General features: G+C 39.8%; 1 protein-coding gene across 4 annotated transcripts in view; it reads right to left on the reverse strand.

Moving 5' to 3' along the window:
- The window catches only part of LOC26535090 (lachesin), a 286,736-nt gene that overhangs the window by 156,127 nt on the left and 115,581 nt on the right, over nucleotides 1–15,028 (reverse strand). The window lies entirely within an intron of this gene.

The raw sequence follows: 15,028 nt of genomic DNA on the forward strand, positions 1-15,028 counted from the left end.
GTAAAGACCAAAGTGTATACACGCAGTGGGATAACAGCCACCGCAAGTGAAAGATGGAAAAGCATGCACTTGTTCAGTCAGATACGATAGCATAAAAGATAGAAGATTTCACATTGATGCCAGTTCTTAGAAGGTCGTCAACACTTTTCAATCAAGCACCGTCACGGTGATCCACATCAAAAGCAAATCGTTTCCGTCACGGCAGTATGAGGTCAACTGTTCAACTGTGTGTAATGTAATGCCACCAATTATTTAATTCCTCACTGCAAATCCTTCATCAACCTTGAGCTAACTCAACGTAGTGAATTCGTAAGGTGATCTGCATTGTGTTTTACCTGTCTACGGAAAACTCACTCAGTCGAGTTCAAGGTGCAAGGCTGGCTAATTAACTCATCACAGCCATCTGCAGCCTTTTGCAATATCATGTATCATTTAATTAAGGTCCCACAAATTCTTGTTCAAGCTGCATTCAATTAGCCAGATGAATCCTACTACGTCGTACCTAAAACAGTCTTATACCAAGTATCGGGTCTCGCAGCCGCCAGCAGCTCCTAAATTGATGTATTCAGTTATTGCCAACATTGGTGATACAATTAGTCTACGGCACCTCAGCTTCTAAGCTCTAAAGCGCTACTGCGGAGGCAGAATAGTTTGTTAAGAGCGTCTGAGAGAGCGAAAGATGATGAAATTCCTTTTCACATCATAAAAGAAATGCTACAAGACTTCGACAGCCAAACAAGTGTTAGGTCTCTCATATTTAGAAAAGTCAAAGGTGATGCACAAACCTGGATTTACTCAAAGCCTGAGTTTGCAAATGAAAAAAATTGAAAATTTGTTGACTTTGATGGAGAAGGCCTTTCTCCCAAAAGAAAGTGCCACTACATTGCGCAAGAAGCTTGAAGAGCGCAAATGGCGAGCAATTGAATCGTTTACTTCCTATTTTAACTCGAAAGTAATAATGTCAAATGGATTAGGAATGTCAGAAGGCGAGCTAATCGACTATATAATTTATTGTCGGCTTTACAACATATTAATTTAGTAGCTCAAAAATATTGGGGAGCTCCTAAAGGTTCTGGAAATACAGAGAAGTTAGTTTTTCGCTGCTATAATTGCAATAGTTTGGGGCATATTGCCTCAGATTGTCGCAAACCCAAAAGAGAAGTCGGAGCCTGTTTTGTGAGCGGAAAGATAGGTCACCTCGCTGCAGCCTGTGACCAGCAAGCCGCGACGAGGAGGTATTTAAATTTTGAAATAGAGGGTACCGTTAACGAACCTTTTTTTATAGAATGCCTCCTAGACTCAGGCAGCCCAATTAGTTGTATGAAAAAGGAATTGCGTTCCGGCTTGAAGCCAGCGCCCCCAGCCACGTATTTTGGTTTTAACTCCAGCAAATTTATTGTTATTGAAAAAATTACGGTCTCAGGAAACGGCAACCTTTGCATTGCCGCTGTCTACTGCCCACCTCGATTTAATATCTCTGAAGGTCAATTCATGGACTTCTACAACTCTCTGGGGGATCGCTTCATAGCCGCAGGAGACTACAACGCCAAACACACGCACTGGGGATCACGCCTCGTGACTCCCAAGGGAAGGCAACTGTATAATGTACTTATAAAGGTGAGCAATAAACTGGACTACGTTTCTCCTGGTAGCTCCACATATTGGCCTGCAGACCCAAAAAAGATCCCAGATCTAATTGATTTCGCGGTGACAAGAAACATCCCACGCAATCTAATAAGCGCCATAGCACTACAGGATCTCTCATCTGACCACTCGCCTTTGTTGATAAGCCTTCTTCAAAGCCCAGAAATTGCGGACCACCCCCACAGGCTGACGTCGCACAACACTAACTGGATGAAATACAGAAAGTATGTGAGTTCCCACATTGAGCTAACTCCCCAACTAAATATCGAAGCGGACGTCGACTGCTCCACCGCCGCACTGGAAGAGGTACTCGTCACAGCAGCCAGGATCTCAACCCCTAAACGGAAGGATGGGGAATTTAAGAAGTTCAAAACCAACCGGCAAATTGAACAGCTGGTTCTAGAAAAGAGGCGTCTGCGACGAGCGTGGCAAACCAGCAGATCGCCATGCTCAAAGCAACGTCTTACTGAAGCCACCCGCAATCTAAACCGGGCCCTGAAGCAAGAAGCTGAAAATGAACAACTTAAATATATTGGAAAACTCTCGCCAACTAGTACAAAGCATCTATTGTGGAGGGCTCACCCAAATCTAAGCTCTCCAATTCAAACCGTCACCCCTATAAGGAATTCTTCAGGGTGCTGGGCCCGCAGCGACAAAGATAGAGCCGAATCATTTGCCTTACATCTCAGAAGCGTCTTCCAGCCGAACCCCGCAGCAAATGATTGTGTTCCTCCGCAAATCCACCTTGAAACTGAATCCACGCCAACTACATTTCAGCCGAACGAGATCACAAAAGTCATCAGGGAGCTAAAACCAAAAAAGGCTCCAGGCGGTGACCTAATAACTACAAAAATGATAATGGAACTTCCGTACTGTGCTATTAAGGTCATCTGTAAACTCTTCAATGGAATCATAAGTCTCGGCTATTATCCAAGGAAATGGAAAAAATTAATTATTATAATGATACCGAAGCCCGGAAAAGATCACACGATTCCGTCATCTTACAGACCAATAAGTTTATCATGCCTGTCCAAATTATTCGAAAAATGCTTTCTAACGCGCATAATACCATATATGGGAGCCCACAACATTATCCCAGCCTATCAATTTGGCTTCAGAGAAAAACACGGAACTATAGAGCAAGCAAACAGAATAACATCAGAAATCCGCACAGCGAACATAGGGAATATTGCAGCGCGATATTTCTCGACGTATCTCAAGCATTCGACCGCGTCTGGCTCAAAGGTCTCATGCATAAAATTAAAACACACTTGCCCGGGTACACTCATAAACTCCTTGAATCCTACCTCTACAATAGAGCCTTCGCAGTAAGATGTAACACAACAATTTCTGACAGCTACACTATCGAAGCTGGGGTCCCACAAGGACCTCGGCATTCTCGCAGTAAAAGATGAAATAGACAAGCAAAAAGCGTCCTACAATGAAAAACTCTCTGTCCACCCAAATCCTCTAGCAAGGGTCTTGACTCGGGTCTCCAGCCGAACCCGCCTGCAACGTACAGATCTTTCAACCCAGCCATAACTTGTCAGGGCCACTGTCTCAGTCTACATGACTCCTAGTTAGGTTATAGTATAAGATTAGATACACTTATTGTTAGTCTCGTAAATGAGAAGATTCAATAGATAAAAGCAAAGCATTTAAAAAAAAAAAAAAAAAATTACGATGAAAAATAAAAGAGTAAAACTTGAAATGCTAGTTGTTCAGGATGATTCAATGTAAGGGAAAGTTGTGTTAGGTCGGAATTTTTTAAATGCAAGCATTGTGTGGAACGAAGATGATGTTATTCTAATGAATGAAAATACAAATGAAAGTGGATATATGACTAAATCGAATGATATGGATAAGTTAGATGATGAAGATGATTTTACAGCGAAAAGTTGTATGATAGTATATGAAGCTGATAATGAAAGTGCAACAGTAGGGGTAAATCTGTATTTTAATGATAAAATTCGTTTTGAGAATTTGTTTCACAAATGTTATGTCAAAGCTGTTCGACCAACGATACCAGAAAAAATTACGAAATTAGTGAAATTAAAAGAAGAGAGAACGCTATAGTCGAGTTCCCCGACTATCTGATACCCGTTACTCAGCTAGTGGAAGGGAGAAGGAGAGTCTTAAACAAAGTTTTTGGCGGTTTGTAGGCGTTATAGTGGGCGTGGCAGAAAGTTTTTTGGCAAATCGATAGAATTTTGCAAGACTAATGAAAAATTAGCAGCTTTGGGCGGTTTGTGGGCGTTAGAGTGGGCGTGGCAAAAAGTTTTTTGGCAAATCGATAGAAATTTACAAGACCAATACAAAAATGAAAAAATTTCAAAACATTTTTCAAAAGTGTGGGCGTACCAGCTTTGGGCGGCTTGTGGGCGTTAGAGTGGGCGTGGCAACATGAATCGACAAACTTGCGCTGCGCCTATGTCTCTGGAGTCTGTATGCTTAATCTCAACTTTCTAGCTTTTGTAGTTCCTGAGATCACAGCGTTCATACGGACGGACAGACAGACGGACAGACGGACAGACGGACATGGTCATATCGACTCGGCTATTGGTCCTGATCAAGAATATATATACTTTATAAGGTCGGAAACCCTTCCTTCTGCCTGTTACATACTTTTCAACGAATCTAGTATACCCTTTTACTCTACGAGTAACGGGTATAATTACGATTAATGACGGTAAACAGTTTAGCTGTAGTCCCAGACGCCTTTCCTATGCTGAAAAGATCGATTTGAAATTTTGGATGAATACATTGCACAGGGGTATATTAGACCAAGTGAGGCTGAGTTTGTGTCACCGATTGATATAGTAAAAAAAGCGTCGGGCGGGACTAGAATGTGTATTGACTTTAGAAAATTAAATAAATTAACAGCGAAAGACAGTTATCCAATTCCTCTAATAAATGACATGCTAGATCAAATGACAGACAAGATATGGTTTACTAAGTTAGATTTAAAGAATGGAATGGAATTCTACAACGTTTTTATGCATGAGGAATCATGCATCATGTGAAAATTTTCCGATGTGTACAAAAACGAGTGAGGTTCAAAGCTTTTTAGGACTTTGCTCCTATTTTCGTAGGTTTATAAAACCTTTTCCATCGTGGCAAAACCTTTATACGATGTCACAGGGAAAACGACAAATTTTCAGTTTGGGGAATTAGAGTTAAAGACCTTTAAAATTCCAAAGAAAAAGTTAATAGACTCCCCAATACTTGCTTTGTATAACCCAACAGATGACACCAAATTACACTGCGACGCGAGTTCAATTGGTTTCGGATCAATTTTAATGCAAAAGAAAAGGGATGGGCGATTTTACCCTGTATTTTATTTCTCCAAGCGTACGACGGATGCTGAGTCGAGGTATCACAGTTTCGAGTTGGAAATGTTAGCGATAATTTATTCACTTAAACGATTTAGGGTATATCTGCACGGTAGAAGTTTTAAAATTGTTACGGATTGCAATTCTCTTACACTTACGTTAACTAAAAAAGAAATAAACCCTAGAATTGCGCGATGGGCTCTAGAGCTAGAGAACTATGATTATAAACTGGAACATAGATCCGGTATTAGAATGCAACACGTGGATGCCCTCAGCATATGTACAAACATTATGGTAGTAGGTTCAAATTCGTAAGGATGAGAGTATAGTGAACGTAAAAAAATATTTTAGAAAAGAACGAACACAAACTGTATGAGTTGCGCAATGGAATTATTAATAGGAAATATCATGATTCTTTATTGTTTTACGTTCCAAAAGAAACGCATGTTCCTTTTAAGTACTATAATGGCCTGGGACACTTTGGTGTCGACAAAGTTCTTGAGGTTATTATAATGGTTTCCTAATTTGAAACAAAAGATAGGACAACATATTAAAAATTGCTTACAAAAGAGAAGAAATCGAGGCATATTTTAGTAATTTCTGATAGCTGTACAAAGTTCGTAAGATTATATTCTACAAAAACCACAAAGTCAACTTAAGCAGCTCAAATAAGCTGGGCCCGTAAAAATCGAATTTTTGAAATTTGAAATGTGGAATCGTTTGACCACCAATTACTTTTTTTTGACCACGTCCAGTTTTGAAGATATGAAATTTTGAAAATTTTCGAACTTCAAAAAGTTGACTTTTTTTAACTTTTTTTTTTAAATCGCAATAACTTCGTTTGACCACGATTAATTAATTAGATTTTTGCGGACCCAGCTTCTTTGAGCTCAGAGCTGGAAAATGATTGCAGATCATAAATCACCCCCAAATGTATAGTCGAGGTTCCTGTTTTACTTCCTCAGAATTTTTAAACTTTTTAAAGACTCATAACACTAATAGCGACCGGCTCGCCCGAGGCGAGTGGACAGGTAGAGCGGATAAATCGTAGTATAAGGCCCAATGCTTGCAAAATTACTAGGTTCAGAACCGAGTTGGTGTTTAGAAAAAATACTAGGAGAAATTGAGTTAGTGAACATCCAAGTGTAATGTTATTTAGAGCCGGCCAAAGACGTAGTTTGGTTGACTGCCTTAGAGAAAATTTAGACGAAGGACAAAAGGAAAGAATAACTATTGAAAGTATCAGGGAAAATGGTCGAGAAAGGAAAATTCAATTATAAAATTATAATGAATCGAACAAGAATAGCAAACGACTGAAAGCGACTCTATATAAACAAGGAGACTATGTTGTAGTAAAAATTTCGATTGTCACACAGGAACTTCAAAAAAACGTGTCCCAAAGTTTAAAAGACCTTTTAAAGTATTTAAATGTTTAGGAAACGATCGTTACGTAGTTAAAAATCTAGAATCTAATCTAGAATCCCCTACTCTGGAGTTTGGGCAGCAGCTTATATAAAACCTTTGGTTGGTTTGTCGAAAAGCAAAAATAATGATATAAATGATATTACAAGTGAGGAGATAAATGAAAATGAAGAATGTGAAGAATCAAATGAAAACGAAAGTGAAACTGAAACTGAAGAAAAAAAAAAATTAACATTTAAATGAAGAGTTTATCGAAGGAAATGTAAATGATATGTTTAACAAGGCGAATAAAATAGTCGAAGACGACTTAGTAAATAACTCAAATGAAAATTCAAGAATAGATATAACTTAAAGAAAAATTATAAAGGAAAATAAGCATAAGAAGGATCGTCACTGTAATACGAGCCCTGACCACTATTAATTTGCACGGCTGGTGTTTTTACGCATATGCAATGCTTAGCACACAATGTACGTGAAGATAATGCAGATAACACATACAAACATATATTTTTCTAAAAGATAATTTTATTCGCACATGTCACTGAAGTTTTGGGCCAAGGGTAGTGAAGAGTGGTTAGGTTTCAATGCTTCATGAACGATCGGATCAATTCAACGCTCATATTCGTGCGCAAAATGGAATGGGCTCAACGGAACAAATCGCTGGATGCATTATCGCCCAAGTAGTTGTCTAAGAGCTGAATCCGGCGAGTCTGGCGAAATGAGAGGAGCGCCAGGCAACAGTGCATCAAATTTATGAGTGATCATCAACTGAGGCAGTGAAACTCCAGTAATTGCCGTGTGTGCGGATTTAAGGACCACACTCTCCTTCATCGGGGAAACTTGACCTCGCAGCCTGGAGAAACGCTTGCTTCTAACTCATGCCGTAGAACCCTCTGCATTGCCTGAAAGGTCTGCTGCTCTTCATGTAGAGGATCTTAGTAAAGGTGTTGTGATCCTAGCCACTGCCACCGTATTGGTGAAGAACCGGTCAGCAATATTCGTCCCTTGCCGTGCTCTGCTCGAATCTAGATCTCACTTCCATCCCAGATAGGCTGGATTGTTTCTGGAGGTTGCACTCGCTCAGATCTCACGGACTCCATAGCTGCTTGGGCACCTACAACACTAACAGAGACGCCTGTATAGGAATTTCGCCGGCGAGCCTTTCTTAAAAAATCTCTGCACACTATTAGGATTAGAACAGCTATCTCGCTCACGTGCCTAGCGTTCACCCTCTGTTGACCAAAATGGCCTTCTTAGAGTATATAGTCAGCTTCAAAGGGTTCGTTGGATTCAATGAACGAAACCCAATCAGCGTACCAAAGGATCATACAGCAACGGGATTGACGAAGGGGATGTGAATAAGCTGGAACTCATGGCTCGGATATGTGGAAGGTACATTTTTTACATAACCCTTAAATGAGAAAATGCGTCAGAAAATGCAATTATGATTATGCCAATATGAAATTTGATGAAAAATGTCAGGACATTTACCCATGACATTATTGTTTTACAATTCTTTACACAGTATTTTTGTATTATTCATGACGAATGTGGCAAAGGAAATACATCTATAAACAACAAAACCCTAAGTCAGCGTTGAGTACGTCTTGTGATTGTTCACGAGGGTAACCTAGTAAAAGTTAATTCAGTCATTCATAATAGGGACAAGAGGGTACGGGTTGTAATCTGCAGACAACTTTTAACCACAAATTGCCCCAACTAAGGGCAATTCATAAAATAGTATTCCATCTCATTACATATTGTATATTAAATGTCAAATTTGTGACAACGCATTTGTAAATTCGTGCTAACGCATTGCGTTAGTTTGTGCTAACGAAGTGCAAGCCCTGAATAGAGGAGCCACAAATTAAGTAGAAAAAAGAAACCAGGGACCGCATCATTCCTATAATGTACGGCACTAAAGCTAAATTTAAAATCTATTCCTTTTCTTGAGTTGCTCCAATTTAAAAACAACTGTATTGGACAATTGTCCGAACGTGCCACAATCTCCTCTTTTCACTCTCTCGTTATTACGATATTCCGACTGGGCTAGAGCTGGAAACGTACATTACACAAGTGCATTGAACTTTAGATTCCATAGTAAGCTGACAGCCACATATAACAAGTCACTGGCAATCATATAAGCCCAATTCAACTGGGACATCTCGAATAATAAATCCTCACCAGAAAAAAACAAGAGAGAACGCTATAGTCGAGTTCCCCGACTATCTGATACCCGTTACTCAGCTAGTGGAAGAGAGAAGGAGAGTCTTAAACGCAGTTTTTGGCGGTTTGTAGGCGTTATAGTGGGCGTGGCAGAAAGTTTTTTGGCAAATCGATAGAAATTTACAAGACCAATACAAAAATGACAAAATATCAAAACATTTTTCAAAAGTGTGGGCGTAGCAGCTTTGGGCGGTTTGGGGGCGTTAGAGTGGGCGTGGCAAAAAGTTTTTTGGTAAATCGATAGAAAATTACAAGACCAATACAAAAATGACAAAATATCAAAACATTTTTCAAAAGTGTGGGCGTAGCAGCTTTGGGCGGTTTGAGGGCGTTAGAGTGGGCGTGGCAAAAAGTTTTTTGGTAAATCGATAGAAAATTACAAGACTAATACAAAAAAGAAAAAATTTCAAAACATTTTTCAAAAGTGTGGGCGTGGCAGTTTTGGGCGGTTTGTGGGCGTTAGAGTGGGCGTGGCAACATGAATCGACAAACTTGCGCTGCTTCTATGTCCCTGGAGTCTGTATGCTTAATCTCAACTTTCTAGCTTTTGTAGTTCCTGAGATCTCGACGTTCATACGGACGGACAGACGGACGGACAGACGGACGGACAGACGGACATGGCCAGATCGACTCGGCTATTGATCCTGATCAAGAATATATATACTTTATATGGTCGGAAACGCTTCCTTCTGCCTGTTACATACTTTCCAACGAATCTAGTATACCCTTTTACTCTACGAGTAACGGGTATAAAAATCATCCTGCCCGAAAATCTACATTTTCTCCAAGTGGCAGTTAACGAACGGTCAGCCTTCATTTACCGGATAACTAGATAACTAAAACAATGCTTAGAACAGTCTATATTTCTAAGCTTTTTCGTGGTGAAGTCAATAATCCAAACGGATAGTCGGCTAAACTTCTCTGTTAAACGCAGATTCACTAGAAACTACTTACCCCTAGTCTTCGAGTTCCATGACCCCTAAAGAGTATTATGTTCTGACTATAATATACTTTATTCTTTTATCGGTAATCTTGACTTTCTGTCGCTCTTAAAGCCATCAATTTTAACTTTTTTAACACATAATTAGATCTTACTAATATGTATTTATACATATTCTAGTTTCTGTACACTTTTATATATATCGCGTCTATATTCTCGCGAATCAAACCGTACGATACACCGCAGCGACCCTTGGTTAGTTGGGCGGAAGGTGTGGCCGTTACTCAATACCCGTTACCCGTTACTAGTTTAAGTGTGAAGGAGAGTCTTCAACACTGACAGTTTTTGGCGGTTTGTGGGCGTAAGAGTGGGCGTGGCAAAAATTTTTTTGACATAAATGAAAAAATATCAAAACATTTTTCAAAAGTGTGGGCGTGGCAGTCTTGGGAGGATTGTGGCCGTTAGAGTGCATATACATATGTCTCTGGAGTCTGTATGCTTTATCTCAACTTTCTAGCTTTTGACGGACAGACGGAAATGGTCATATCGACTCGGCTATTGATCCTGATCAAGAATATACATATATACTTTATATGGTCGGAAACGCTTCCTTCTGCTTGTTACATACTTTTCAACGAATCTAGTATACCCTTTTACTCTACGAGTAACGGTTATAAAATACATGATCATGATGTTGTAACATGATTTTTAACGTGCACTTTGTCTGGGCCAAAAGGGATTTGTTTGGGCACACGGCAATTAAGACTACTTAAACTGATGTAAAAACGGATAGCTGTAGTTGACCAAGTATAGTAGTGTAGTATTGCATTATTTATTCACTAGATAATTTAAACTTCGCTGTAGTAGAATGTGTGGCTGCAATTAATCGAATCGCATAACCACTAGGTCTCTGCATGGTGTCGATATATGCTTGTCGAGAAACAAACCCGAAGTGCAGCACTATCTCAAAACAAACCAAGGGGACATAATGCTAGCTCGGAGACACACTTCACCACGCGGTCGTATTTCAAAATCCCTGGATATGACGTAATAAATGCAATGCACTCCGCTGACAGGTTCAGAGGAGGAGCCGTAGTAATTGTAAGGAGTGACATAAAATATGAGGAGCTGGAGCATGTGCAGTTGACTTGGTTTCAAAGTGCCAAATTTGTTGACGGAGTCAGTCAAGATTTGTATCGCAGCAGAATACTTGCCGCCTGGTCGCCATGGCAGCTGAACAACTTGGGACCCAAGTTTATTATAGGCGGAGACTTCAACGCCAAGCACACATGGTGGGGCTCAAGGACTGTTAACTCCAAAGAAAGCATACTTTTCAAATGTATTAGGGAAATGGATTGCACTGTCCACTCAACTGGCGTCTACTGACCCCGCAAGGATTCCTAATCTCTTTGCCGTAAGCAAAGTAATTGAACCTACCAAAATTACCACCTCTGCCTGCTGCGAACTGTGTTCGGATCATAGCATGGTCAAGGTCCTCTTAATAAGTTTGTACATAAAGACCTCATCCGCAGTGAAGTGTATAGAGCGCAACACAAATATCAGCAATTAGAAAAGCTGGCTAGAAGAAAACGTAGATCCTCAGACGGGAATCCAAAGTCCGGAAAAAATTAATGATGCGGTAGAGAGTATCACCAGCGAACGCAAATCACTAGAGCGGCAAATCATATAGCCCGCAGAGATTACTACCTCTGATTTAGCTCAACAGATTTAGCTATTATGGTAAGAGAGAGGAGAAGGCTAAGAAGGGTCTGGCAGATCAGCAGACGGCGGATAAGACTCCATATCGATCAAAACGGAACGCCCCCAAATAACTTAAGAGACCAATGAAGAGGATAGCACCAGTTCAAACATCTGCAGATATATGGTGTCGCTCTAGTCAGAAAAAAGCAAACGCTTATGCTGAACACATAAGAGGCAGCTTCCAGCCGTTCGACCTGTGTAACGCTGAAGACCTAGAGCCTCGACATCGTAATAACTGCAGACAAATCCACGCACACAACTTTCACTCTAAGAAAAGGCATCTCTCTACCTCTACATTAATGGCACAGTCATACCACAGAACTCACCATTGACATCAAACTGACTACGAAAGAACATGTCAACATGTTAAGCTTATATATCACAAGAGTAAGCAAATGTATTGGTTGCTTTAAAGCAAAAGAATAAGAAAAATTTGCACCAAAAGCAAGCTCCTTTTGTACAAGGCCATAATTTAACCAGTATGGACAGCTTCATAAACAAACATCAAAAGGTGGGAAAGAGCCAAGATCAAACTATTAGGGTAGATAATAAATGCCTTTATGTGCGTATTACCACTAAGAGATCTTAACTTGCCATCAGTGGTAAAAGAAATTGCAAAGCAAAACAAACATGTTAACTCCCTAGCTGATATGATGCTGGATTCCACAAATCAACGTTGCAGGCTTATCAGAGTCCAATCAAAATTCTATAACCAACTTCAACAAAATACATCATTCCTAGTACACACCGAAACTAACACTAACAATAGCTAAAGTTATCAAACAATTTAATTAAAAAGATGAAAAAAAAAAACGTAAAATGGCGGTTTTACTCCAGGTACAGGTTTTCGTTCGATGTGGCCTCTCTCATGAGGCTGGAATGGCATCGGCGACCGATACTAGCACAGATGCCACCTTGCTCGAGATGGCCTAACATTGGGAATCACCAGCGACCGCAGACAAAAACCAAATCAAGGCAAGGAGAAATATGAACTTATTGTAGCAATATTAAATAATTGATCAATATTTAAAAAATATTATTATCGTCTATAAAGAATTATTAATTATTATTATCATATATAAAGAATACAATTCACAAATGCAAATAATTTAATTTTGCATTTTAAACGTATAGGATTCCTGAACTCAGTCTTTGAATAATCAGGTATTATATTGCCAACAAATAAAAAATTCTAAGACTAGCCCTTTATATCTAAAAATTAAGACCTGTATTTTTCCATTTAAGCAAAAAATTAGCGCGTAGTAACGACAGTGCTTGGAGAAAGAAAGTTTGAAAAAAGAGAGTTTGATGAACAAGGGTGTGGAGAGAAGAAGGCGGGAGAGACAAGAGAGCGAGACGGCACGAATTAGAGCAAGACGGCAAGACAAAAGAGCGTCTGGCCAGTTTGCTTTGTGTGAAGTGTATCGTACGGCTCGAATCGCGGGAAGATAGACGCGATATAGAAGACAGTTTAGGACGAGGAATTATATGTATATAGTAGTAAGATCTAAGAATTCGTTAAGTATGTTAGAATTGATCGCTTTAAAAACGGCAGAGAGTCAGAATTAGAAATAATAGGATATAATCTATTTTAGTCAGAACATAATACTCTGTAGGGATCATGCAACTCATAATTAGATCTACAATGATTTAAAATTAGAGGTACGTAATTTCTAGTAAATCTGCTCGGAACAGTGAAGTTTAGCCAACTAACCAAGTCGGGACTATGAACTTCACCACGAATAAGGTTAAAAATACAGACTGTTACAAGCATCGTTCTACGGTTAGCTGAGGAGGGTAAGTTAATAAACATTAGTCTACTGGAATAAGGAGGTAATCTATTGCATCCCAATTAAGGCGCCGTAAGGCAAAAAGTAAGAAGTTCTTCTGAACCGATTCAATTCGGTCCGATTAAACTGCATATTGTGGACTCCAAACAGGTGATCCATACTCGAGGATCGGACGGACCAGAGAAATAAATAAGGTTTTGGTCATGTAAGGATCATCAAATTCCTTTGACCACCGTTTTATAAAACCAAGCACACCCCTGGCCTTATTGACAATAGACGAAATATGGTCTGAAAATTTAAGTTTAGGGTCCAGAAGAACACCAAGATCATCAACATGTGTTATTCTGTCCAAAGAGCACCCACTTAAAGTGTAAGTTGCGTGCATTGAGTTGGCACGACAAAAGGTCATAACTTTACACTTAGAGCCATTTAAGTTTAATACGTTATCACGGCACCATGTTTGAAAGCAATCTAGATCGGATTGTAAGTCCAAATGGCGAGAAATGTCGTTATATTGCAAGCATAATTTTACATCATCAGCGTACATTAGTACACGCGAATGATTTATTATTAAGGGAAGGTCGTTAATAAATAAGGTAAAAAGGAGCGGACCCAGGTGGCTCCCTTGTGAGACGCCGGACCCGTTGCGTCCTGCCATTCAGATAACTTAGAATCCAATTTAGGAGATCAACAGGGAAACCTAATAAATCAAGTTTTTTTATTAAAAGTGAATGATTAACAGAGTCGAATGCTTTACTAAAATCCGTATAAATGACATCTGTTTGAAGATTATTTTTGAAGCTCTGTACTACGAAGGAGGTTAGCTCCAGAAGGTTAGTAGTTGTTAGTAGTTGTTGCGAACGTAACATTACATTTGTTAAGACTGCAATTAAAACATCATGGTAAAAATGGAATAAAATGCTTTTCTCCCCACGAACAAGTAACCGTGTGCGTTGTATCTTGTTCAGCGGCCTAGCGTGCAATTCTGTCAAAAGTGGAGTGTGATCCGATGAGAGCTAAAGAAGCGTTCGGAATTTGAACCTATTCATGCCTCACTATTTGCTATAATTTGGTATTGGCCATTTGCAACGACTTTTTGTAGCAACTTACCTCTAGTGCAGCCTCTAGAATTGCCCCACCAAGCGTGTTTGCATTAAAATGACCACCGTGCTACACATTTGTTGCCCAGCAAAGCTAGTTGGGACACAATGCCAGATTTGAACAATCGTTCATTGAATGGGGGGTACACAGCTGCGAATTCAACAGTTCCCTCCGATGTCTGCAGCTGAACTATCGCTATTTGTCGGTCATTTTTTGCATTGGGAGGTTGAGGGGATTGGGGGGTACACAGCAGCGAATTCAACAGTTCCCTCCGATGTCTGCAGCTGAACTATCGCTATTTGTCGGTCATTCTTTGCGTTGGGAGGTTGAAGGAACTGGCACAAGGACGAACGGATAATGATGGTAGGCGTGGTGAAAGGTGTAGCCAGGTAAATAGATGCGCTGTTTTTCACGCATGTTAAGGAAGATTTGGAGATTCTCAAAGTTTCTCGCTAGCCCTCGTGCGTTCCACAATCCGATTTTGGAATCCACAATCCGATTAAGAGAAGCTATTCCACTTCTCGAAAAAGACTCAGACTCACTAATTTAAACATATTGTCCATTCTTGCGGTAATATCCAGAATGACGGTTTCCAATTTTATTTTTCAATATTTTTTTCCAAAGCTAAGGTTATGTATTGATTTTAATTCATTCTGAGACTGCTTAGCCTTATTTGAGCGAAGTTGAGCCCCATTGGATCGAGCTTTGTCGGTGTATAAAATATTGGGAGTGAATCCGCCTGAGTAGTAATTTGAATTTTTTGACTTAGCAGTGTTGCCATTTTAGGATAAGACCCTGGTCCTGCTCTTAGC

The sequence above is a fragment of the Drosophila yakuba genome, unplaced genomic scaffold (assembly GCF_016746365.2).
Source record: "Drosophila yakuba strain Tai18E2 unplaced genomic scaffold, Prin_Dyak_Tai18E2_2.1 Segkk2_quiver_pilon_scaf, whole genome shotgun sequence".
In the NCBI taxonomy this organism is placed as follows: domain Eukaryota; kingdom Metazoa; phylum Arthropoda; class Insecta; order Diptera; family Drosophilidae; genus Drosophila; species Drosophila yakuba.